The sequence below is a fragment of the Panthera onca genome, chromosome A3 (genome assembly GCF_046562875.1).
Source record: "Panthera onca isolate mPanOnc1 chromosome A3, mPanOnc1 haplotype 2, whole genome shotgun sequence".
NCBI lineage: Eukaryota > Metazoa > Chordata > Mammalia > Carnivora > Felidae > Panthera > Panthera onca.
The window spans coordinates 48,738,751-48,762,575 of NC_138341.1; the positions used below are offsets into that span (position 1 = coordinate 48,738,751).

The 23,825-nt window shown below is 47.3% G+C and overlaps 1 protein-coding gene and 1 long non-coding RNA gene across 8 annotated transcripts in view; one reads left to right on the plus strand and one right to left on the minus strand.

The window, feature by feature from the left end:
* Nucleotides 1-306: 306 nt before the first annotated feature.
* On the minus strand, nucleotides 307-6,734 carry LOC132693882 (uncharacterized). The gene is made up of 3 exons (XR_009617028.2): nucleotides 6,210-6,734; nucleotides 4,095-4,209; nucleotides 307-2,289 (listed from the first exon to the last, which is right to left on the minus strand). It is a non-coding gene; the product is annotated as an uncharacterized LOC132693882 (long non-coding RNA).
* A 7,730-nt stretch (nucleotides 6,735-14,464) lies between these two features.
* EVA1A (eva-1 homolog A, regulator of programmed cell death) overlaps nucleotides 14,465-23,825 on the plus strand; it is a 48,252-nt gene continuing 38,891 nt past the window's right edge. For 2 of the 7 annotated variants that reach the window (XM_078444633.2, XM_078444640.2), the window contains exon 1: nucleotides 15,059-15,370. The gene's annotated coding sequence lies outside the window, so the exon portion shown is untranslated. Of the gene's footprint in view, nucleotides 14,696-14,783; nucleotides 14,985-15,051; nucleotides 15,371-16,720; nucleotides 16,763-22,585; nucleotides 23,101-23,825 lie in introns of those variants that run through there. The other 5 variants (XM_078444634.2, XM_078444635.2, XM_078444637.2 and 2 more) reach the window with 5 other exon arrangements.

Below are 23,825 nucleotides of genomic sequence, written 5' to 3' on the forward strand. Positions count from 1 at the left end.
TGTACACGAGGAGAGAAAAAGATACATAAACTGTACCCAAACTGTACCCAATCAAACTGTACACTCCTGTACATGAGGAGAGAAAATAAAGCTATTCTCAGAAATATAAAAAGCATGAGTACTGACCTTTCATAGACCCTTGGAGAAAGAGTTACTAAAGGATATACTTCAGCAAGAAGATATGTACATTCATGCTGATGACATGGGATGGAAGAAATGAGGCAAAGAGAGTAGAATTTATTGGTAAATCTAATGAAATAATTTGGGGAAGTTAAAAAGATGAAACTAATGTAAGAAAGTTGTGAATTTCAATAAGGAGATAATACATGTAAGGCCTTTCTCTTCAAGATGTGGATGGGTGACAATCACTTGATGTAAAGCCAAACTGTTAACAAACCACAGTCCTAAGTGTGGTCTCAGCTTTTAGTGGTCATCGCTGATGAGGTGAGCCTAGCTCTGGTGTCTTGGCAGGCACAGGGTGCTTTTAAGTCTCATCATGCTTCAGGAGTTGAAATTCCTCATCTTAGTTAGCTCAGACTGCTATGCTAAAACACCACAGGCTAGGTGGCTTAACCAACAGACATTTATTTCTCAGAGTTCTGGAGTCCAAGATCAAGATGCCGGCAGTTTCAGTTCCTGGGGAGGGCTGGCCTTCTGGCTTCAGATGACTGCCATCTCACTATATGCTCACATAACCTCTTTGTGTGCTTCTGGAGATACTGAGCAACTCTGGTTTTTCTTCTTCTTCTCGTAAGGACACTAATCCTATTATGGGTACTCTACCCTCCTGGCCTGAGCTAAACCTAATCACCTCTCAAAGTTTCCACGCCTAATACTGTCACAAGGGGATTAGGGTTTTAACATGAATTTTAAGGGGAAACACTAAGTCCATCACATCCCTAAAGGGCTAGGATTCTAACCCTCTCTGTTCATTTCTGGATTCATAGATTTATGGCTTCAGCCCCTGTTCGTTGCTATCTCATTCTTGTTTGTGAGCATGCCTTATCTTACTTAAAAACATTTAGGGGCAACTGGGTGGCTCAGTTGGTTAAGTATCTCATTTCGGCTCAGGTCATGATCTCGCGGTTTGTGAGTTCGAGCCCCACGTCAGGATCTGTGCTGACAGCTCAGAGCCTGGAGCCTGCTTTGGATTCTGTGTCTCCCTCTCTTTGTTGCCCCTCCCTCTCTCGTGCTCTGTCTCTCTCTCAAAAAATAAATGAATATTAAAAACATTTTTTAAAAACTGTTTTTACTGTCTTTGGAGAAGGGAGAATTTCAAGTCAAACTTGCATAGTATTATGCATGTTTCACTGACTGAAAACCCCCCAAAGTTTCAGCTGGATTATCTGTAGTCAGCTCAGTATCACCACCACCCACTTCCACCCACAGATTCCCTGCATCACCCAAGGAGAGGCCAGGAATGACATTTCCCAGAGTTCCCTTCTCTTTATGATCCCAGGGTCATGTTGGTCACTGAAAGGCATTTGCATGAGATTGGAAGGCAGAGGAGTGGGAAAGTCCACGCTCATCAAAGGCAGGTGTGAAGTTCTCAGCAGCTGCAGGGTCCTTTCCTATGAAAGAACCTCTCGGGTACAGTAGTCAGCTGAGATTGCCAACGGTAGCTTCTAGAGAATCTCTTGCTTCAGAGTTGCCAGCTAAGATGGATGGAAGGAATTTCTCAAAGTTTTCTGATATCTAAAGCAGCTTCCAAGTAAGCTCTTCAGACCCTCTTATGATGGTAATGCAGGCTGAGATCATCACAAATAGACTCCTTGACTTTTGCTCCCTTGTCCTGCAAACACATGTGAAAGCCTCAAATGCCCTGCTTTAAAGTCTTTATTACTTAGAGTACATCAAGGGATGTGGTAGCCACATTGATACAGCCCCACGATTGCTTTCTCTTGGTATTCACGACTTCACGGAGTCCTTTCCAGTGTCAATCAGGGATGGCTCTGTACATAGAGTCAGGTGGGAGGAATGGTGTATGACTTCTGAGACCAGGTCATAAAAGACGTTACAGCTTCTGCGTTGGCCTTTTGGAAGTCTTGCTCTGGGGAAGGCCAGTTTTCGAGTCACCAGGACACTCAGGTCTCTGGAAGGCCTACCTGATGGGGAACTGAGACACCCACCAATAATCAGCATCAGTCTGCCAGCTGTGTGAGTGGAGTGAAGACTTGGAGTGGACCCTCCAGTTCCAGGTAAGTCCACAGATGACTTAAACCCCAGTCAACCTCCTGAGAGACCCCAAGCTAGTATTTCCCAACTGGGCCACTTCCAAACTCCTGGCCCCTAGAAACCATGAAAAATAATAAATGGTTATTGTTATTATAAGCCACTAAGGCTTTTTTTTTGGGGGGGGGGCGTGTGATTATGCAGAAAGAGATAACTAATACAAGTAGTTTCTAATTTCCTGAACTATCCCTTATTTAAAAACTTTTCATTCTTATCTTTCCTATATTGTCTTACGTACCTATACAGTCACTAAATAATGGAGTTAGACTCATTGCCATTTTTTTGCTTGGATTTGACAAGCCCAGGCAGTTTGCTGGGTGTGAGTGTGTGTGTGTGTGTTTAGTAGGCTCCATACCCAATGTGGGAGCTTGAACTCATGACTCTGAGGTCAAGAGCTACATGCTCTACTGACTGAGCCAGCCAGGCACCTCAGCTTGTGTTTTTCAAACTGGCTGCCAATTTCCAGCTGGAAGTGTTGTTTGTAGCTCCAAAAATTATTAGCATGCCAACTGCTTATTCTTTTTGCAGGAAGAAGATGGCAGGTTTGAGATTGGTCAGGTGTGACTGGTTGAATCCCGTCTTTACTATTTTTGGTGGCTGTATAATCTTAAGCACATTTCTAAAACTTTCTGAATATTAGTTTTCTTAACTATTAAGTATGAATAATAGTACCTACCACACAAGTTTAAAAGCAGGTTAAATCTTAAGAGCGTATTAAAAATTTATAACATAGTGTCTGGCACATAGTGATAATTTACTAACAGTTTCGATAATGACGATGGCATTGATGATGAAGTATACACTTTGGTGTTTGGCGTTCAAGACCTCCCATAAGTACTTTCCTGCTTCAATTGTCTACTGCCATATAACATACCACTCCTGCATTCGTATCTAGCAGCATGGACCATTTTATTATTTCTCACTCTTGTGTGGGTTGGCTGGGATCACTTGAGTGGATCTTCTGCTCCATGTGGCATCAACCGCAGTCATCTGGGGCTAGACTGGGTTGGGATATGCAGGATGGCTCACTCACATGGCTAGTCTTAATAATGTCTGTTGGCCAGGAGTTGGGGATTTGATCAAAGAGCCTACACATGGCTTCTACATATGGTTCGAGCTTCTCACAGCATGGTGTCTGGGTTCTAAGAGACAGTGTCTCAAGAGCAAAAGTTCCAAGAAGCAGGAAGGACAAGCTGCTGATTCTCTTAAAGGCTAAGTCCCAAACTGACATGGCGTGTTTCTGCTACCAGCCCAGATTCAAAAATAGGAGAAGTAAAGGCTACCTCTCCATAGGAATAGTGACAAAGAATATGCCATCATCTTTAATCAACTGTATTTCCCAATTTCCTTTCCAAAAATCTCCCAAAATTCCCTTAAGGGGATCCTAAGGAGTGTAAGTCTATTAGCATTTTCAAAATATGTCTTGCTCTTTGCCTCTTTGTTCAGAGCAAGTCCACACCTCTCCATAAAGCCTTCCCTTGGATACCTCTACCCTCTGGGGGACCCTTAGAATTGACTGTCAGGATCAGCCTTTGATTAGTGCCTCCTGCATAGTTTTATGACAATGCATGTACCTGTTACTTCCAGACTTGAAGACTGATGCTATATGTAGCTGCCCACTGAGTGGGTTTTTCTACTTCTTGGCTTTCCCTGTAAGCCTGGTATAGGTCTTGCCATTAATTAGTATTTTCTGATTTGAATGATAGGTTGTGGGGAGACAGTGGTGATAAGGAACTGGCATGTATTGACCGCTTAGAGTGAAGCATGATGCTAAGTTTACACACTTTTTACCTTTTCCACGACTGTCCTATAAGGCAAGCATTATCATTCCCATCCAACAGCTGAGGAAACCGAGTACTAACCTTGCTTCACACCGAGTAAGTGGAAGAACCAGAACTGGGTGCAGGTCTGTTTGATGCCAAGGCCGTTATCTTTCACTGGTATTGTCCTGCCTACAACTCCTTGAAATGAAGCTATCTGGGAAAAGAGGGGAAAACTATGCAACTACAGACTGTGGTTTTTAGAACATTTGAACCATAAACTCCCCATGGCCAGGGCATGTTCTTGTCAGCCTCTCTGCGTGCAGGCATTTACCACTGCCTGGGACCAAAGCTAAACATTAACCCACACCAGCTCTGCTTTTTCTTTCCGTTTGCAAACTGTCATGGCTCCCAGTGGCTCCCAGAGGGCCATAGACCCTCTCTTTTATTATTCCCTTCTAAACAGCTTCTGGGCATCGTGATGACATGTTTGGAAACACCGTGGCATATTTGTGGTGACTAAACCTCGCTAAAATGCCTGGGTCCTCAGCTTCTACAGGCTCCCTGGCTCCAGCATCACCTGGGAGCCTCTACTTTATGTCTGTGTTTGAGGAATCTCAAGGGGGTGCTTGTGGCTCCTTCTCCCCAGGCTCAGAGGGGAGAAAAAAAATGCTGGCCAGGCATTTCCAGAGGGTTTCACGGGGATCAAAGAGAGAAAAGCAAACACTGAGGGAAAATGTGCTATTTATTCTTGGAACAAAGTTACATTGGCAGCTTTCTCCTCCCCAGTAATGCTTGTTTTCCTGAAAGGATTACACACGCGTTTGCTTCCTCCCACAGGATTTAACCACCACTCAGCTCCTGACCTGCACCGTCTACCTCCCGCCCCCTCCCAGCCATGCTCTCTCCCAGTTTTCTCACAGGCTGGGCAAAAATTAAAGAGATTAAAATCATCCATGAGAGAAAGTGGGTTAGTGCAGCTGCTGTAAATGCCCATGTCAGCAATCCAAGTCAGCAGCTCAAATAAACTTGGCCATGTGAGTGGCGTCCTGGGCCACAGACAGGAGGATCCCAGAGATTTTTAGACCTCCCTCCCTGGGGCAGGAATAAGGAGGCTTAGTCTGAGTGAGGAGGGCTGCCAGGTGGAGGTGTCTTTCTTTGGGAGAGCAAATTCATTCTTGTTTTTCATGGGCATATCTGCTTTTAATTACGTGATTAATTAAATTCATTGAAGGTTATGTGGCACAATAATGTACTGAGATATTCTTTTGTATCGTGTTCTTTTTGCTGTATTCTTCTTTCCTCTGCCTCAAGAAGGTAGGAAGACCGTGGTGTGTGCTTGTTTTGGGGGGCCCTTGTCTTTGAAAACAGACTTTCTAGTAGGAGAAGTCATCCTTATTCCTGTTTTTTTTTTTTTTTTAGCTGCCTACATTCATTGAGGGGAATTGGGAATTGTATTGTTCTGTGCGGGGGTGGGTGGGGTGGTGAAGAGTTGGGGGGAAGGATATGGGGGTGCGGTAAGGGGAGAGGGGTGGCTTTGAGTTTCTGAGGGTGTGCGTCCTGACTGAGGCTAAGGGAGTCCCTGAATAGGAAAGAAAGAACAGGATCACTGGGGTGGGGTGTTCATGAAGTGTGAACACCTGGACCCAGCACCCACACTGGGGGCTGCTGGAGGGGGAGGGGGGGATGTAGAAATAGCTAAACATTAAGGGCTGTGGCCTTACGAACATCTATGCAAAAAAGTTCCAAGACCCAGGCCTCAGCAGAAACTGCCCCCTGGTTCCAAGCAGGATTTGGACAATAAGCCTAGATGTGGTAACAAGTGCGGACAGAGTCCAGAGGGCCCTCTCTGCATGCTTTTTATGGATTACGTCACCAGGGACCTTCCCCTGACCCTGGGGAGATGGCATGCCCCAATAATGACTGAGATTACATTTCCTTATGGAGACAGTCAGAAGCTCAGAGCAAATCCAATTCAATTCAATTCAAAGAAATAAGTGCGTGATGTCCCCTGCACCCTAATCATGTAGTAGCACCTACTAAGTGACAGGCACTGCGCCAAACTCTGCAGAACCAGCTCCCACTGCCCTGGCAGCACCGGGCCTCAGATGAGGCGACACGGTGCAGAGCTCACAGTGTAGACGTGTCACTGATGCTGCAGACTCAGGAGGCTCTGCCTCAATTTGGGGGCAGGGAAGCCTTGTCAGAATTGCTCACCTTTGTTCTGAGTCTTAGAAGATGAGCTGGAATTCCTTAGGGGAGGATGGGGGTGGCATCGAGAACATTTTGTACAAAAGGTACAGAAGCGTGAAACAGCATTGACATGTTTGGGAGCCTGTAAAGAGGCTGATGGGGTGAAGGCTCGACAGGTTGTTACTGGATGAGTGGGAGAGGCAGGCAGGGGCTGACCTGAGGGGCTTGGCTAAGGAATCTAGACTGGATCCTGTGAGAGGCGGGAGACCCCTGAAGGATTTTAGTGACAAGAACAGATGTGTTTGTTATGAAGCAAAGCCAGCTCAGGAAGGTCACAAAGGAGGAGGGATCACAAAGGTAGGAGGGGATCTAGGAGATGGGGAAGTGCACACGTGAAGGGGAAAGTGTGCTGAGGGAAGCGACCAATCGTGGCCAACACTGCAGGGAGGTCACCAGCACGAGTTCAGGAGCAGTAACTGGATGTTGAAATTTGGGGGCTCTTGGTGACTTTAATTAATGAGGGCAGTTTCAGGGGAGTGCTGGGAACAGACCAGACCACAGTGAGTTGAGTACTGAATGGAGGTTACGAAAGTAATGATGGTAAACACACCCATTTGTTCGAGACTTTTGCTTATGAAAATAAATACAGTAAAACCTTGGTTTGTGAGCATAATTCCTTCTGGAAACATGCTTGTAATCCAAAGCACTTGTACATCAAAGCGAATTTCCCCATAAGAAATAATGGAAACTCAGATGATTTGTTCCACAACCCCAAAATATTCATATAAAAATAATTATAATAAGGACGACTTCCACTATCACTAATGGAATCACTGCTATCTCTCGGCTCCATGGAATCCTTTTCTGCATGGGGACCATTGTATACGCTCGCACAGTACAGTATTAATGAACTCTTGTCATATACTATATTTAATGCAGCCGAGGAAAGGGTCTATACCTGCAGGTGGCCTGACCTAGAATGAAGCAAAGCATTCCTAAGCTTACTCTTGGATGGAAAAGCAAAGAATGGTTCATAGGTGCTTTGACAAAAAATACACTAGTGCCAATTGTGGGCACCTCCCAATGTTCCGAAAAATCACTGATTTCTGCCAAACATTGCGGCCTGAGACCAAGCCTCTGAGCACGGGTGAGAGATGATCACCCACAATCCTGCAGAAAGGGGGGGAGAGAGAGAGAGAGAGAGAAAGAGAAAGAGGAACCATTGGCTCAGTTGTGATCATGTGATGTTGTGTCAAGTACTACTCGTATTGCAAGACATCACTCGTTTATCAAGTTAAAATTTATTAGAAATGTTTGTTCGTCTTGCAGAACACTGGCAGAACAAGTTACCTTCAATCCAAGGTTTTACTGTATTTAGAGAAGCATCAATAAATGGGTACATAATGTAGAAGGTTTATTTAACAATAATGTGGGTTTTTTTTTTTTTAATTTTGGAGAGAGAGAGTGAGAGAGAAACTATTTAACAGGATCCACACTCAGCACAGAGCCCAATGTAGGGCTCAATCCCACAACCCTGGGATCACGACCAGAGCAGAAATCAAGAGTCAGATGCTCAACCAACTGAGCTACCTAGGTGCCCCTATTAATGTGTTTTAAATGATGGAACGGGTTCCGGCATGTTCAAGGTTGCAGGGAAGGATACAGTGGGAAGATCAAAGACAAGGGAAGAGGAAGTAGAGTAAGGAAGAAAGTTCCGGCAAGCAGGGGTTTGAAGGGCAGAGAAGACCCCGTAACCTGACCAAACTTCCTGTATGCCCAGGGGCTTTAGTTCACACATCTGCGTGGATGCTCTGTCACCCTGTACATCTCATTACGAATAAACCCTGTGCTTCTGAGAAGTGCATTCAACCATTAGAAATAAAGCAAATGGGCCATATGGTAAATACATTAATCAAACTCACTAATTTAAAGAATTCCAAGTGTGGACTTTTAGGTGAAGCAAATGAATCAAGCCTTTCATTTATCATCTCTTCTTCTGTTAGGACCATGGACTTAGACCCCTTGTTCACACCCAAAGTAGATCCCAAACTCCATCAGCTGTGCCCAGACACAGAAGGCTGGTTGCTGGTTGCACAGACCAGGTGAGTAATAGAAATTACTCTAGTTTTAGCACTGGGTTAGTGCACTCTCTTCAAGGAAATGGATAGTTTGGTACGTTTTGTCATCTGTCCTGCTTGCCCATTTACTTTTCAGACCAACACGCTCTAATTTGTCTATGGTTTTCTCAAGCTCACACCTTTCACATTTATAGGAAATGAGTCTTGGAGGAATTTGGAACCACTGCAGGCAGTCTTGTAAGGAAACACTGAAAGAGGGCACAATGTCCAGTTCAGTTACACTGGTAGGTTGAGCTAATTTAATTTAAATTTTATAGTCTGTTTTAAGCTCTACTATTTCTTATTCCTCTAAAAATGTGACTTTTAATTTGCCACATATGAAGTGTAATTTTTTTTTAATGTATGTTTATTTTTGAGAGAGAGAGAGAGGCAGAGTATGAGTGGGGGAGGGGCAGAGAGCGAGGGAGACACAGAATCCAAAGCAGGGTCCAAGCTCTGAGTTGTCAGCACAGAGCCCGACATGGGGCTCAAACTCATGGACCGTGAGATTATGACCTGAGCCGAAGTCAGATACTTAACCAACAGAGCCACCCAGGTGCTCCTGAAGTGTAATTTTTTAAAAAATATTTATTTATTTTGAGTAGGAGGGGCAGAGAGAAAGAGGGAGAGAGAGGATCCCAGGCAGGCTCCTGGCTGTCAGCCAGGATGTGAGGCTCCTGGATGTAAGGCTCCAGCTCACAAACTGGGAAATCATGACCTCAGCAGAAATCAAGAGTCAGACGCTTAACCAACTGAGCCACCCAGGCACCCCAAAACATAATTTTTAAATAGGTCATGAGACTAAAATTATAGTAAGATATTTCAGTTTTATAATGAGTCCACGGTATTTTCAACATAAAAGTAGAAAGAGATATTTATATTTTGGGTAACTTTTTAGGGTCACATATATTGTGGCTAAAAGATCGAACTTGCATTTTCTTAAAGGACAACTATTAGCAGTTTCACTAGGCATGCTTCACAGTTCGGTCTTTTCATATATATATTTTTTAATAACTGCAAACTCTCGCTTTTACAGTGGCTTGCTGTTGGTTAGAGTGGCTTGCTGTTGCTTGTATGATTTGTTAAAGTTCCGTTTATGTGTATTTACCCTTGTTGGCTGAGATGAAGAAAGTAAAGGAGGTGTCAGCCTGGGCATGAGAATCTCCCTATGGAAAATGGAGGGGGGAAAAAAGATGCAAAGTTTATACTAGGCTATGTTTATGCTTTAGCTGGTGGATATGTTTCGACGGCCACGAGCCATCATTAATCAGAGGTAATGTATTGGGTAGCAGCAACTGGCTAGAGAAATATTTTGATTTCTACTCTAGTATTCCAAGTAAGACACAGTGGTTGAGCCAAGAGTATTTAGATTTCAATTCTTCTGACTGGGGCCTGTGACAGAAATAATTTCATGAGAGATAAGCCTCCCTTTTGAAACAGAATAGAGACGATGCTTGATTGCTGTTTTCTCCTCATTATCTCGTCCCTTTTGGGCACACCACATTTTAAGAAAGGTGGGGGAGGTGATTAGCACATTGCAGGAGAGGAGGGACTCATCTGTACAGCTTATATTCCCTGGGCTTTTTCAGTCTATTAAAATTTCTTTGAAACAACTGACTGCTGTGCCCAGCATCCCCTCATATTTCTCTGTACAGGTAAAACTTCACTTGCAGAAAAGGAAGAGAAAGCTTGGGCACATGGATATTATAATTTGGTTGTCTACATCTGGAAAATAGAACTTCAGAGAGGACATAGCCATCAACATTGATTTATTTGGTGATTAAAGGCATCCATTAGCACTCGTAAAAAGTTGGTAAAAGTTGGCCTGTTTAAGAGTGTGTTGCATTCTCTGACCTTTGCTGTCTGGGAGGTGTTAGTAGCTAAGACTATCAGATGAGCAGTTTCATTTGAGCAGGCTGTTGTGAGACAGTGAGTTAAAGGTGAGACAGTGGGTTAAAAAAAGAAAGAAAGAAAGAAAGAAAAAGAAATTGTCCTGCTGCCCCAAACTAATATTTTAAACAAGTACACATTTTCTTTCCAAGCTCACTTTTGTAAGACGAATAAGATGAATAAATGTGAAATGACCACAGGGCAGAGCATTTAAAAAAAAAAAAAAAAATCCCGGCCTCTTGATTTTCCCGAAGTGACATCATTAATGGTGACACATTGGTGTCTCTGTCTGCACATCCATTAGCCTCTCATTGGGCCATGAGGCAATTTCCTTTGTCTTTCATTATTCGGTTTACATGACTGCTCTGTCGCTCCTGGAGATCATTTACTACTTCTGGAATTCATAAGCGCTGGACTTTTGAAGGCTTCTTGTAAATAGCAGTGCCATAGGAGAAGGGGCAAGGATTCTGGTTTCAATCATTTGTACCTTCTTGGGCCAGAACCAGATTTCCTACGTTTGACCATGTGGGGATGACCTCACTCGCTCAAGGTTGAGATAAATCTAGGGATTTTTGTCAGTTTGGCATCGTCTTCACATGCTTTGGACAAGGGAGTGATTTCAGTATTTTCCTTTTCCTGATGACTTTTGGAAACCATCCACCCCTAGACTGAGCTTACTGTTTTATAAACTTCTCATCTGTTGGGACCTAGGTTTTGTTTCTGCATTTCCTACAGAAATGGTTCTCAATCCTGACTGCATGTTTTGATTACCTGTAGAGGTTAAAAAAACCAAAAAAGTCCCACCCATAGAGATTCTGATTCAACTGGTCTGGTCTGATGTCCAGCCTGTTCTTACAAAACACTCCCCAGGTGAGGACCGAGTGTCACGTGTCGGTTCCCTATGGTATCTGGACAATTCCCTGTGACGGGCAAGTGGTCTGCAGGAAATGACAGTTAACTGAACTGCACCGATAGGTACATGGGCTGCACAGGGCTGGGTGGTTTGGACTGAGGACACACTGGACAAACCTCACTGCTGCAGCTCATCATTTCAGGGTAGAATCTTAAGACCTGCAAGTCTCACCTTAGTTCAGCTGGTAGCTTGGCTTTAATTTGTTGTCTGCCTTTGGGTGTTGTGCCTTGGTTTCCTTATCAATAAAATGGGGCTAATCAAAGCCTGAGGTCATATTTTTGTTTGAGGTAAAACCCAGCAGTAAAATTTGCCACCACAAGCTTTTTGTAAAATGGTCACATTGCTGTCATAGAAACGTGGATGGGAGTTTTGAAAGTGGAAGCAGCAGGGATGTGTCTGGGATCCTGGTCAGCTAATCCATGGGGCCCAGATGCAGACCTATGGGTCCTCCTATCTGATCCTGCCATCATGAAGTGGCTGAAGGAATGTCACAGCCTCCCCTCACTGGTGGTTAGAACTGCCGCATCTCCTTTGTGCTAACGGAGGGGACCTTCCCACGAGTTGGATACGCTGTGGCCCAGGACGTCAGTGTGCGGTGGTGGAGCCCTGTTCTGGGCACCGGTGCCCTGGGGGCCCTGCACCCCTGCAGGGAGGAGCGGACCTGCTGGAAGCCACACCAGTAAGGCTGCTCACACTGGAGCCCAGCTCCCAGGCCTGGACCTGGACCATGGAGTGGTTACTTCAGATCCTGGTTTCCTGGGATAAACTTTTTTCTCTAATTCCCCATCCCTGGCTGTACCTAGAGCTGCACGCTGCACCTGCACACATGGGCTCCCTCCTGCTTCTGCCCCTGTCCAGCTTGTCCTATGGATCTCAACCCCGGCTTGTGCACTCACCCACCCCCACCCTTCAGGCCAGTCCAGCAGATCCTACGGGCCCGGGGGGAGCAGCTCTGCAGGGCGGCCACTGAGCATCTGCCCTGGTCTGGCACAGGGGCCTCATGCCCCTTCCTTACATCTGACCTAATGTTGGAATCGCTGGGTAATGCTATTCTTTCATGATGTCCTCCTAGAGATGCAAAATAGAAGATTTCCTCTTTTATGATAGTTGTGCTATTAGGGAAATGCTGGATCTTCTCGTCTTGGGATAAATAAGATGAGACCCTGATTACTTTCAATTTCTCTTAGTCTACAGGTTATGTCCCCTCATCACCTCTAAGGCTATGGGGTGTCAAGCCACACAAAATACCTGAATAAAAAGGCAATCACAGACAACTATTTTACGGGTGGGAAAATAGAGCATAGAGAGTTTTCTTGATATGTAATTGTACAAGTGAATGGGACTTGAAGTGAGGACTCTTTTCCATGGAAGGGGCAGGGTCCGGGGTGGGGATGGCAGTGGACATGGGCAATGGTGGCAGGGACAAACCTGTCAGGATGCTGTGAGGATTAAAAGAAAGATATGTGACAAGGAAGGGCGCAGGGCCTGGCAACGGAGAGGCCAGTACACGTACAACATGTGCACATCCACACGCTTCACTGAAGCCAGCAGCTTCGAGCAGTCCTTTTCTAAGGCTCAGCCGTAGCCCATGGGGTGGTCTGGGACAGCTTCTGGGAGCATCTGTTTCTGTAGGACCCTGGAGCAGTCACTTCAAAGCCATTCCCTCAAAGTTGGTCTCTATGCAAATATGTATGTTCTGGAGAGTGAGCCTAAGACTCCCAAGAGGGTTCTTGAGCCTCCTAGGTCGAGCTGTACAACCAGAGGCAGGGGCTGCCTTGGACAGCAGCTCTCATCCTTCTGTATCTGTGGCTCCTAAAACCAGCTGGAATGCAGGGGCTCAGCAGTGGCCTTCATTATAATGAAATGAGGTGATCCTAAGCAGAGTATTTAGTCCAATGCCTGTGCGCCCTAAGTATTCAACAAATGTTAGCAGTTCTTAACAGCCGTTGTAAACCCAAAGCTAGGTTCATGGATCAGAGTATTTCCAAATGTCCTTCCTCCAGGTTTAGGGGGGCAAATAAATAGGCTCTGGATTAGGGCCAGACTATGGTAAATCTATGCCATCTATTGGCATTAGTGTGTTTAATTATTTACTCATATATTTAGCACACATTTATTGAGCACCAATTATGTGTGTAGCCCTGTGCCCAGCACACAGTCCTCTGATCCCTCATGTTCGTGCATGGCCATGCACAGGGCAGACACACATATTACACCAGGAAAACCTGCTTCTTAATACGGCCTCTCCATCTGCCTGCTGATAAAGCTGGAGAGTTGGGGAGATCTCTGATCATGGCACCTTACAGGCTAGGATGTGGAATCTAGAGTTAGTCAGGTGTGTATTTTACAGATAAGTAGACTGAGGCCTGAGAGGGGAGTAGTGCCCAAGTTCAGACAGTAATTTAGCAGCCATCTGAGGCTAGAGCTGCTTTCCTGATGAATTTAGGAAACAAGGGTGCTTTTGAGCAGACCAGTCACCTCTGTGTGGGAGAGAGATAATTAGTCTTTACGTTTTCATTTAGACATGGGTGTTCTTTTCTTTTCTGAAGAGGTGCATTTCAAGATTAAATGAAGTAGCTCTTGAATAAGTCTAGAACAGTGGTCCTCAATCCTGACTGTATTAGATCATCTGGAAAGCATTTCAAAAATACTGATGTTGGAGCCCCACCCCAAAGCCAATTAAATAAGCATTTGAGGGGGTGGAAGAGGGGCCTCATCATAGTTTTTAAAGCTCCCCAGGTATTTCTAATATACAGTAGGGGCTTCACAGTCTAATATGCAGTCACTCTAGTATACAGGCAGTGGTCTAGAAAGCAGTGCTTCCGAAATTGTAGCGCACATGTGATTTTCTGGAGATCGTGCTAAAATGCAGATTCTGATTCAGTAGGTCAAGTGGGACTGGAAAGTACCTATTTCGAACAAGCTCCCAGTTGATATTAATACTGCCAGTCCACTAGGGTAGCAGCTCTAGAAGGCACCCTGGATTCTCTTCATACACTGGCCACTGGTTACTCCAGCCAGAGGTCTGGAAGTTACTTCTTTCCTTCATCGTCTCCCCATCTGCCCCAGCAGCTCTTGGTCCCCGTCTCTTGTCAATTCCACCCCACTGCACCCTGCCCTGCGGCTCCTCGGCTCGAATCCTTTCTTGATGTACTGGATCCACATTCTCTTCCCCCTCCCCCCGCCACCACTCCGCACTCCCGGCCATGTTCTCTGCTAGACTGCCTCTTGATGGGGCTTTCTCATTCCTCCTAGCCTCTGCCCAAGCTGTTTTTAATGACCTATCTCTTAAGAGACCACAGCATCCCTGGAGCTTCTCTCTGCTTGTACTAGTCACCTAGGACGATGGTCCACGAACAACATGCCCTTCTGATTCATTTCTGCGTCGCCAGCGCCCAGCTCAGCGCCTTTCAGGCTTTGCATAAATAGTTGCTGAATTTAACCAACAGAACCTCAACTCTGAATACGCAAGGCCAAACAAAGACCTCAGCACTCTCCTTCTGATCAAAATGAACATTCCTTCGAGATTATGCATCAGGCTTTAAACTTCCCGATGGAGGGAGGGGGGGGAGTTGATCAAATTTAACAAAGTAAGTACCTATATCCTGTCTTCTGGGCTGGGTGGTTTAATAGGGGGCTCAAAGCAGGCGACGGGACAGGAATGAGAGATGGATGCTGGCAAGAGCTTGGAGGTCTGCTTTCAAATCTCGACTCATCCCAGCAGGGGGAAAGGCTAGAGCTCTGGGACAGGGTGGGGACGGCGGATGGGGAACCTTCCGCGGCCCTGGAGTGGGTCGGAAGCGTGGGGAGGCAGGCAGGAGTTGGGGAGCGTGAACTAACTTGGCGTGGAGGGAGGCGCCGCACGCCGCAGCCGTTCAGGTTTCCCGTCTTTCCAGCGCCCACACGGGCCGCTGGCTTGGGGAAGGGGGCGGGGGAGAGGGAGGGCAGGTCCGGAGCCGCGGGGGTGGAGGAGGGGGGAGACCGAAGGAAATGAGACAACCTTTTCCTCCCACTGACTCGGGTTGCTCCAGCGTCTGCGGGGCTCGGTGCGGCCGCCCGTGAGCGGCGAGGCCAGGACCCCGCGCCCCGTGCCAGCCCTGGCGGCTCCTCCACTGGGATTTCTTTCTGAGGCGTCAGTGCCAGCCCAAGTCCGGGGCACCGCTTTGCCGCTTCCCCCCCTCGGTGATCGGCTCCGGGTCCCCCGGCTCGGCTCCGCGCGCCCCGAGCGCAGCCCCCGGAAGTGCGCGCCGGCAGCCCCGGCGAAGGTAAGCGGCGCCCTAGAGCGCGCCCCGGGAGCAGGGGCGCCAGGCATCCTCAGCGGGCCTGGGCGTCCCCCGAGCGCCCCCTCTTCGGAAGCACCCAGAGCACTTCTGACCTGAAGCCGCTCCTTTGTTCCTGAACCCCTGCCCAGGTGTTGTAGGCTGGGTCCCCGGGGGAACTCTGCTTCCCAGCGCTTTCTTTTTTGCTTCCTCTTCCAATTTTCCTGTTGCTTCCCCCGCCCCTAGCTTCTTTTTCTCAACCCCCAAACTCTTAGCTCTCTGACTCTGCAGCCGGGCTTCGGAGAGCGGGTCCTTCCTTCCCAAATCTCGGCGCTTCTGTCCTCCTCCGCCTCCGGGAGCACGGGCTGACCTGGCCCGCCCGCGGCAGCGACTGGCTTTGACCCCGGGCCTGCCGGGTACGGACCTGCCCCAAATCTCTGTGGCGCACGTTGAACTCACTGATCTCACCCCTTTTGGAGGCACCCAGTTCGCCGTGCGCTTTTGGCGACCCCCAGGACGCCGGAATCAGAGCCTACTGCGGAGTGGAAAGGCTCTTGGCGCCCCCTAAAGCCTCAGTGGGAGGCTCTGCTGGTGGAAAAGGGCGCAGGCGGCTCCTTGGTGCTCTGTCCGGGTTCCCCACGATTGTAAGGAGTGAGGGGAGCACGGGATCCCGGACGCAAGGAGGCATGGAAGTAATGAGGATATCTCTCTGAAGGAGAGGAGGGCCAACCACATCGTGCTAGCTTGCCATTTTGCTTTTAAACTGCCTGAGTGGTCACATCAAGCCTCTGAGTAGGGACTCTACCCTTATTTTGCAAACGGGCAAAATGAGATGCAGAGAGGTCAGGTAATGTGTCCAGGGCCACACAGCTGGGAAGGGGCCCAGCCAGGATTTGGGTACCAGTTGGTTTATACCACATATCCCATATCCAACCCTATACAGGGTTCCTCTATCTGGAGTGAGCAGGAACTCATCACCTCCCAACGGCTCACACCATGGAGGATCAGACTTTTTCTTTTTTGAGCAAATGCAACTTGTTGCTTTTCAAACCCAAATGATTTATTTAGTTCCTACTATGCTCGAAGTTCAGTGCCAAGCCCTGAGGTTTCATCTTTGACCCTCACTCCTTCAACCTCTAATCATTATCCGGTCTCTCCAGAAATACATAATTCTGCCCCAGAAGGCTGACTTGAGTCTCTTTCCCGAGAGGCAGTTAAGATCAGTGGCTGGAGTGTTTGGATCCTGGCTGGGGCCTTCCTGTGTCTTTCTACAGCTGGAGCTCCTGTCTGTAAAGTAGGGATGGGAGGGTTTAAAGCAGTTGTTCTCAACTGGGGTTTCCATTTTTGCCTCTCCAGTGACATCTGGCAATGTCTGGAAACATTTTTGGCTGTCAACAGGTAAGTGGGAGAGGATGCTATTCATCTGGTGGGCAGAGGCCAGGGATGCTGTTAAATAGCCTGTGATGCACAGACACCCCCCATAGCAAAGAATTACCCAGTCCCAAATGTCAATAGTGCTGAGGTTGAGAAACCCTGGTGTAATGTATCAGTTCATGAAGAGTGCTATTATTCCCAGCTCTCATCCTCTTATCTGCTCTAGTTTGGCCGATTGTACCAGCCTCTGTCCCCAAATCTCCTTGCGTTCCAGTGCCAGAATTCTATTGTTAAAACCACAGCAGGCCACGGTACTACACTGTCTCAGTACCCTTGTCGGCTCCCCAGTGCTAACAGAAGGGATGGGAATCTGCACATGTTTTACAAGCACCAAAGGTAGATCCTGTGCATATTAAGTTTGCGAATCACTATCTTGCAGAGTAACATCTTAACCTCCAACACTGGTTCACATGGCTGTTCACAGTAAGACCTCAACTTACCTTCCCAGCCTCACCTTTTCCACATCTTGAGGCACCCGCCTTACCACCCAATTTACTATTTTGCTATTCTAGGTCCTGACTTTTTGGAATGCCCTTCTTCCTCCTCGACAAACTCCTCATCATTCCTCCAGACTAAAGCTCAAGTCCTCTGCTGTGTGAAGCATTCTTCAGTTCCTACAGCAATTCTCTTGCTCCCAGCTGCCCCAGCTCTGGCCCTTCTCTGCCTTTTTCTTTCAATATATCTTTCCTGTAGTGCTTACTATATAGGGATCCTTTGTTCACCCCCACACTGGTCTCTGTGTACCTAGAACTAGCACAGTGCTGTACTCGTGGTGGTGGTTAAGCTTGTGGGCTTGGGAATCAGGCTGCTTGTGTTCAAATCCCAATTCTGCCACTTATTAACTCTGTGACCTTGAGCAAGTTGACTCAGTCTCTCAAAGCCTTATTGGTAAAAGAGGAAGAAATAGTCTTATCTTCTCTGCAGACTGGTGCAACTAACTAATGAGATAATAATTGTTCATCTTAATACTGATGGCCACCTCCATGCCGGGACATGGTTCAAATTTAGAATTTTATGTTTTTACTCATTCAATCCTCATAACGTCCCTTTAAAGTTAGAACTGGTATTGCCCTGTTTGCCAAAGAAATGGAAGCAGAGAGAGCTAAGTAGTTTGCCCCAAGTCACACAGTAATGGGTGGTAGGGCCAGGATTCACATAGACAACTAGACTCTTGGCACTGTGCAGGCAGGAGGCTTATATGTGGTCCTCCACATATAATAAGTAGTCAGTAAACATGAGCTGGGTTAGTTGTGTGCATTAATAAAAGCAGAAGTCCATTGGCTTTTCTACTCATACCACACCTGTGAGCTAAGATTGTGCCATTATTTTTTTGCAACTCTTGTTCTTTTCCTCTCCTCCTTGCCCGGAACCCATCCTCAGAGAGACAGGACACTGGGTCAGTCCTCTGTCACAGTGCAGGGTCAGCACCAGTGAACTTGATGCTAAATGGAGCCTTAAGTGTGCCCTAAGGGTAGGGTCAAGACAGCATTTCCTGTTTGGGGAGGAGGATATGGAGTCAGTACAGCTGCCTGGGGAGAGAGGTGCAGATTTGGGGTCAGGAACCGTCTGACTCCAGCTTTGTCCTTTTCAAGCACGTGCCCTTTGCAGTGTGCACCTAGCACATAAATACCGGTGAAGTCAATCAGTGAAGGTACAATGGATGGGTGAATGCCACCAGTTGGGTCTCCTACCTTACACTTGATTCAATGCAGAGTGCACTTTCTCTCCAAGTGTTATAAGGACCATTTATATATTAAAAGTAAACTTGTAAAGAGAATTTAATGCCCCCTATGGGGTTTTGGAGAACCAGGTTTGGAACCAGTCCCTGACCTCCTATTTGAGTTATGTGTGATGTCAGATACGAGGTTTACAGCTGATCACTTCATCAACTTGGAATCTTTTACTTCCCTGAATTCAGCACTGCCTTTGAAAGCAGAGCCCCTTCATTGCTGTTCCCTTGGTCACTTGCTCTGTAGGCCAGATGGCCTTGCATAAATAACCTGCACATTTGTGTGTTCTGGCTTCTTCCATAGCTGTGGCCCCCCTGAGTTTGTTTTGGCAAGTCAACCCCCCAACTTCAGTGGGATGAGGCTACCTGGTATGTGCAAGGCCTTGTGTTTTGTTGGGGGTCACAGAAATACTCCAGTAAGGTTGGTTTTGAGGATGGAGCAGGGGGAGAACCTCCTTGTCCCTCAGCTCGAAACCCCTCAGATCCCCTGGGGCACCGCTGTGCCCCTGCACCCCACACTCTAACTGCCTCCTGGCATTATCCCCTCGTCTGGGTTACTAGCTGGCTGATCTGAGAAACAGATTCCCCTGGGTGCTAATGACTGGAGTAAAGGTTGGATCCAAGATCTTTGGGGGCATCACCTGCATTTTTACTGAGGCTTTTAAGGTCTGGTCCAGTAGGTAAACTAGCCCAAAACAGGAATGTCAGGTCCAGTGCCAAGTTTTCAGGTCTCTGACATCACACCTTGGCCGCCACCTTGAGTATTACCTCTTAACTGACCAGCAGGCAGATTCTTAATGAAGCTGGTTCCTACTTGTGTGTCTGGTTCTAGGGAAAGACACCTCACCTGTTTAGTCTTGGGCTGTGTTCCCTGTGAAATCTACCACTGGTGTTTGCCTCTTTGTGAAAATCTGATGCTGTAAGGGGCATTTGGTTTAGACTAAACTAGATCGCACCTTGAAGTATCAGGGTGGGTTTGGAATACACATGGGATAAGTAGTTGGTGTTGGGTGCCAGAGATATGAACATGAAGAGGTCGCGGTCTTTATCATCATGGTCATAGTCTGTGATGTATGAAGGACACATGAACAGGTCATCACAGTGTATTAAGTGGAGTTAGAGATATGAGCAGAGACCTGAGGGCTGAAAGGCACCAGCCACTAGGGAGTCAGGAGACGTTTCCGAAAGAGGAGGATGTTGGAGGGTCTTAATGGAAAAGTAGCTTGCTGGGTTTGGGGGGTATTGGTGAGCATGGGTGTGGCAGACAGGAAACTGCATGTACATGGTACAAAGCCAAGAAAGGGCCTGACAGATGCGAAGGTATGTGATGATGAGGGCTGGTGATGGGCCTGGAGGGGTGGTGATGAACTTTTCAATGCTCCAGGAGCCTGTTCCTGTTTTTAGGGAGACAATGGAGTGACGTTTTAAGCTCAGGTGTACTGAGCTCTTTGAATGATGGCTCTCCCTCCTGTTTCTACTGGCCTGTTTCCTCCAGGGCAATGGGACCAGAGCCCAGGGGCCGTGGGAGGGACACTATCTCCAGTGAGCAAAGAAACCACAGTCACAAACAAAGCTGCAATGGTGATTGTAGATTGTTTTGTTTTCTTTCCAAAGCCCTGGCTGATGAACTGTGTGGATGGCCCCTCCTGAGTCTGGGCTTTTGAATGTTACCTTTAGAGCATCCAAAAGTCTGTATGAATTGCTACACAATTGCTAGGTTTCTCCAGACCGAGGTAGAGAGGGAGGAAGGAGGAAAGGAGAAGCGTGGTGAGGGGAGATTGATCAGCTCTGATTTACAGGAAATCCAGCACATGGCTCTGGTAGATCTACTGCCAGGGTGGCCACCTTGGCTGGGAATTGTGTTTGTGTTCCTAGCCCTCTGTTTGACCCCGAGGTCAGCCTCTTTTGCGTACGGCTCACCACAGGTGATGGATACATGTGCTTGCTGATCAGACCATTGATATAGGTGTTTCTGGAGGTCATCCCAAGACTTCCTTCATTTGTTTATCACTTAGTGACCCCCCTGCCGCATAGGAGGCACTTAGTAAGTGATAAATGAGTGAACGAATGCCGCAGCATGAAAGTCACATCCCATCCCCTCAGGATGCTCAAGGCCTGCATGGAGACATAGACAAGAAAAGCAGCCAATGCAGCACACTGTGCTTAGTGCAGTGACAGAGAAGACGTGGGTGCAGAGGAAGACTCAATCCCACGGTCAGGGAATGGTCGGGGAACGGAGGCAGAGGGAAGGGTGGTCCCTTCTGAGGAATGTCATCCCTCCAGGGAAAGCGGCCCCCTGGGTGGTGGCTGGTAGGCGATTAGCCCCTGGGGTAGGTGTGAGAAGCCCTGCAAAGGGCTTTGCTTGCTTTCATTGCATTTCTCCTCACCACCACCTTCTGAGGTTGGTACTGGAGGAGGAATCAGGATCCCACCCACAGCCAATAGGCAGACCTGGGATCTGATCAGGCCACCGGACTCCGAGCCCTTCCCCATGGCCTCAGACAGTTTCAGGATGGTCATATTATCATCGAAGATTCTCTTAGGAAATCTAATTTGCAAAAAGGAAAGTACAGGCATGTGGGTTTTGTGGGGTGTGAGTTAGGGGGTGGGAATGGCCATTTCGTTTTCATTTTGCCCCCTTCTCTGTCTCCCCTGCCTGATGTCTGAAGCCTTGCCTTCTTAGGGGTTTGAAGCAGTCAGAAGCTCTCTGCTCTGGGGATCAGCACCTCTGTCCTCCTCCTCTCGCCTCCTCTTTGATCACCCGGGCAGCTTGCACTTTGTCCTCTGAGGTGAGATGAGGCGGAAGTGCTGCTCAGCAGAGAAGCAGCCGTAAACTCAGAAGAAAAACAGGCTTTTTACAAAACACCTGCTGTAACTTAAGCCTCTCCCCTTTGCCCTACACCCTCCTGCCTGTGTCATTCAGATGGTCAGTAGCTGCAGGGAACAGATGTCAGGGGATCTTGTTTCTGCACTGGGACCCCTGATCAAAAGGGCTGCCTAAAGCTGTCTTCCTCTGGGCACCTCCACAAACACAGCTGACTTGTCCTTTTACTCCCTCACTTTATTGGGACAAGACAGGCCCCAGCAGCCCATGGGAGAGGGTGGGAAGGGCCTCTTGCTGGAAGACGCATGCATTATTTTCCTGAAGCTCCCATCCTTTGTGCCACTTGGGTGAGCCCCCTCTGACAGCAACAACCTTCCTTGCTAAGGTGAGATGTGACTGGGAAACTGTGGGTGGGCAGAATGAGCACTGCAAGGGGAGTCCAACATTATACTCTGCTGCACATTAAAGTAGGATGCACTGTGAGGGCTTTGTGGAAATACAGAAAGCAATGACCTGGACATTTAGAGTCTGGAAAAGACACACATGAAAGTGAAGAGCGTCCCTGGGGATGGAAGCTTGTGTGCTCACAGAGGCAGCTTGGTGGCTTTGGTGTGTCTGCTCAGCTCAGACTGTCGGTGTTTACTGACACCCTTTGTGCCAGGCACAGTTCTAGGCCCTGGAAACACAAAGAAGGACACGATACTCTTGCTCAAGAACCTCAGCAATCCAGTGTGGACACTGGACACTCAGAGATAGCCTACAGCATTTTGCTGTTCATCTCATTAAAGTAAGTTCTCTGGGGGCGCCTGGCTCAGTCAGTTAAGCGTCCCACTCTTATTTCAATTCAGTCCATGATCTCATGGTTTATGAGATCAAGCCCTGTGTTGGGCTCTGTGCTGACAGCATGGAGCCTGCTTGGGATTCTCTCTCTCTCCTTCTCTCTCTGCCCCTCCCTTTCTTGTGTTCTCCCCATTCCCCATTTATTTACTTTTTAAAGTAAATAAACTTTAAAAAGTAAAGTAAGTTCTCTGAATGCAAGATATAGATTGCTGGAGGCTACTGTGAACTGTGGCTTATAGCAGGTGCTCGACCAGTGACTGTGGTGCCACTCTAAAATTCTGTGCTAGAGGCTATCGCTGAGGGTTGTAGGCATCCAAAGGAGGGGCGCCTACACCCAGCTTGGACAGCAGGTGAGTCAAAGAGGACGTGCTTGTAGGAGGCTGAGGTGGAGGCATCCAGGCTGCTGAGAAGAGAAGAACATCAGAGGCAGAGGAAGCAGGAAGAATACCACATGGCCAGGGGAGCAGGCATGGTGTGCTCCAGGGAAGGAAGGGACTAGGCATGGATGGAGACAAGGGAGGCAGATCTGTAAAGGGGCAAAGGAACCACATCAGGGAGAGTCTTGATGAAGAACTTAGATTTTATTCTGTAGGCACTGGAGAGCTCCTGCAGGATTTCACACAGAGGAGACACTGGGTCAGAGTTTCATTGTAAAAATAGACCCCTCTGGCAGTAAAGTAGATATTGGAGAGGAATAATATAGGTGGCAGGAAGACCAGTTGGGACACCGTTGTACTTTAAAGAGTGGAACGAGCCTGGGGTTTGGAGGCAGAGAGACCTCCATCTATATCACCTTTGTGTAACAGGCTATTTATTAAATGTCTCTAAGCCTCTGTCTTCTCATCTGAAAACAGGGACTCCCGATTCCTCCCTCTTGAATGGATGGTGTTCAGTATTATGTATGATGAGGTATGTGAAGTGTCTACTACTGTGATTGATCCGTAATCAGTATGTGATGATAGTGGTGAAAATTATTTTTAGTATTATTGTTATTTATTGTCATCAGGTGAGAAATGCTGAGGCTCTGAGACATTGGCCATAAGGGCAGGGAACTGGACACAAGCTCAAGAAATACTTTGGCAATAAAGTTGACACATTTTGGTGACTGATTTCGTGGGGGAGTAAGGGAAAGGCAGGAGTCCTAGGATGACTCTGGGATTTTGGCTTGGGCAACCAAGAGGAAAGATAGTGGGGCTATTATTCATTAGGAGACTTAATGGGGAGGAGGGGGAGGAGGTGGAGGAGGAGGGCCTTGCAGGAACTTGCAGGAAAAGATGATGAGCTCAGTTGTAGACAAACTGAACTTGAGGCATCTTAGGGATGGCCATGAAGACATGTCTAGTGGACAACTGGTTTGTAGGTTGACATTCAGGAGAGAAGTCTTAAGGAAGGCTCAAGGGCCAACTTTTGACAAGAGGTAATGAAGCCATGGTATGGCTCAGTGCCCAAAGAGAGAGCATGGGAAGAGGAATTATGATGCTTATTGAGTGTATGCTCTATGTTCTGAATACTTTCTATGTGTTAATTCTCTCAATAACCATTGCCAGGGAAAACTATTACTGTAACTATTTTATAAATGAATAAATGGAGGCACAGGGGCAGCAAATCATTTGCCAGAGGTCATAGAGTAGTAA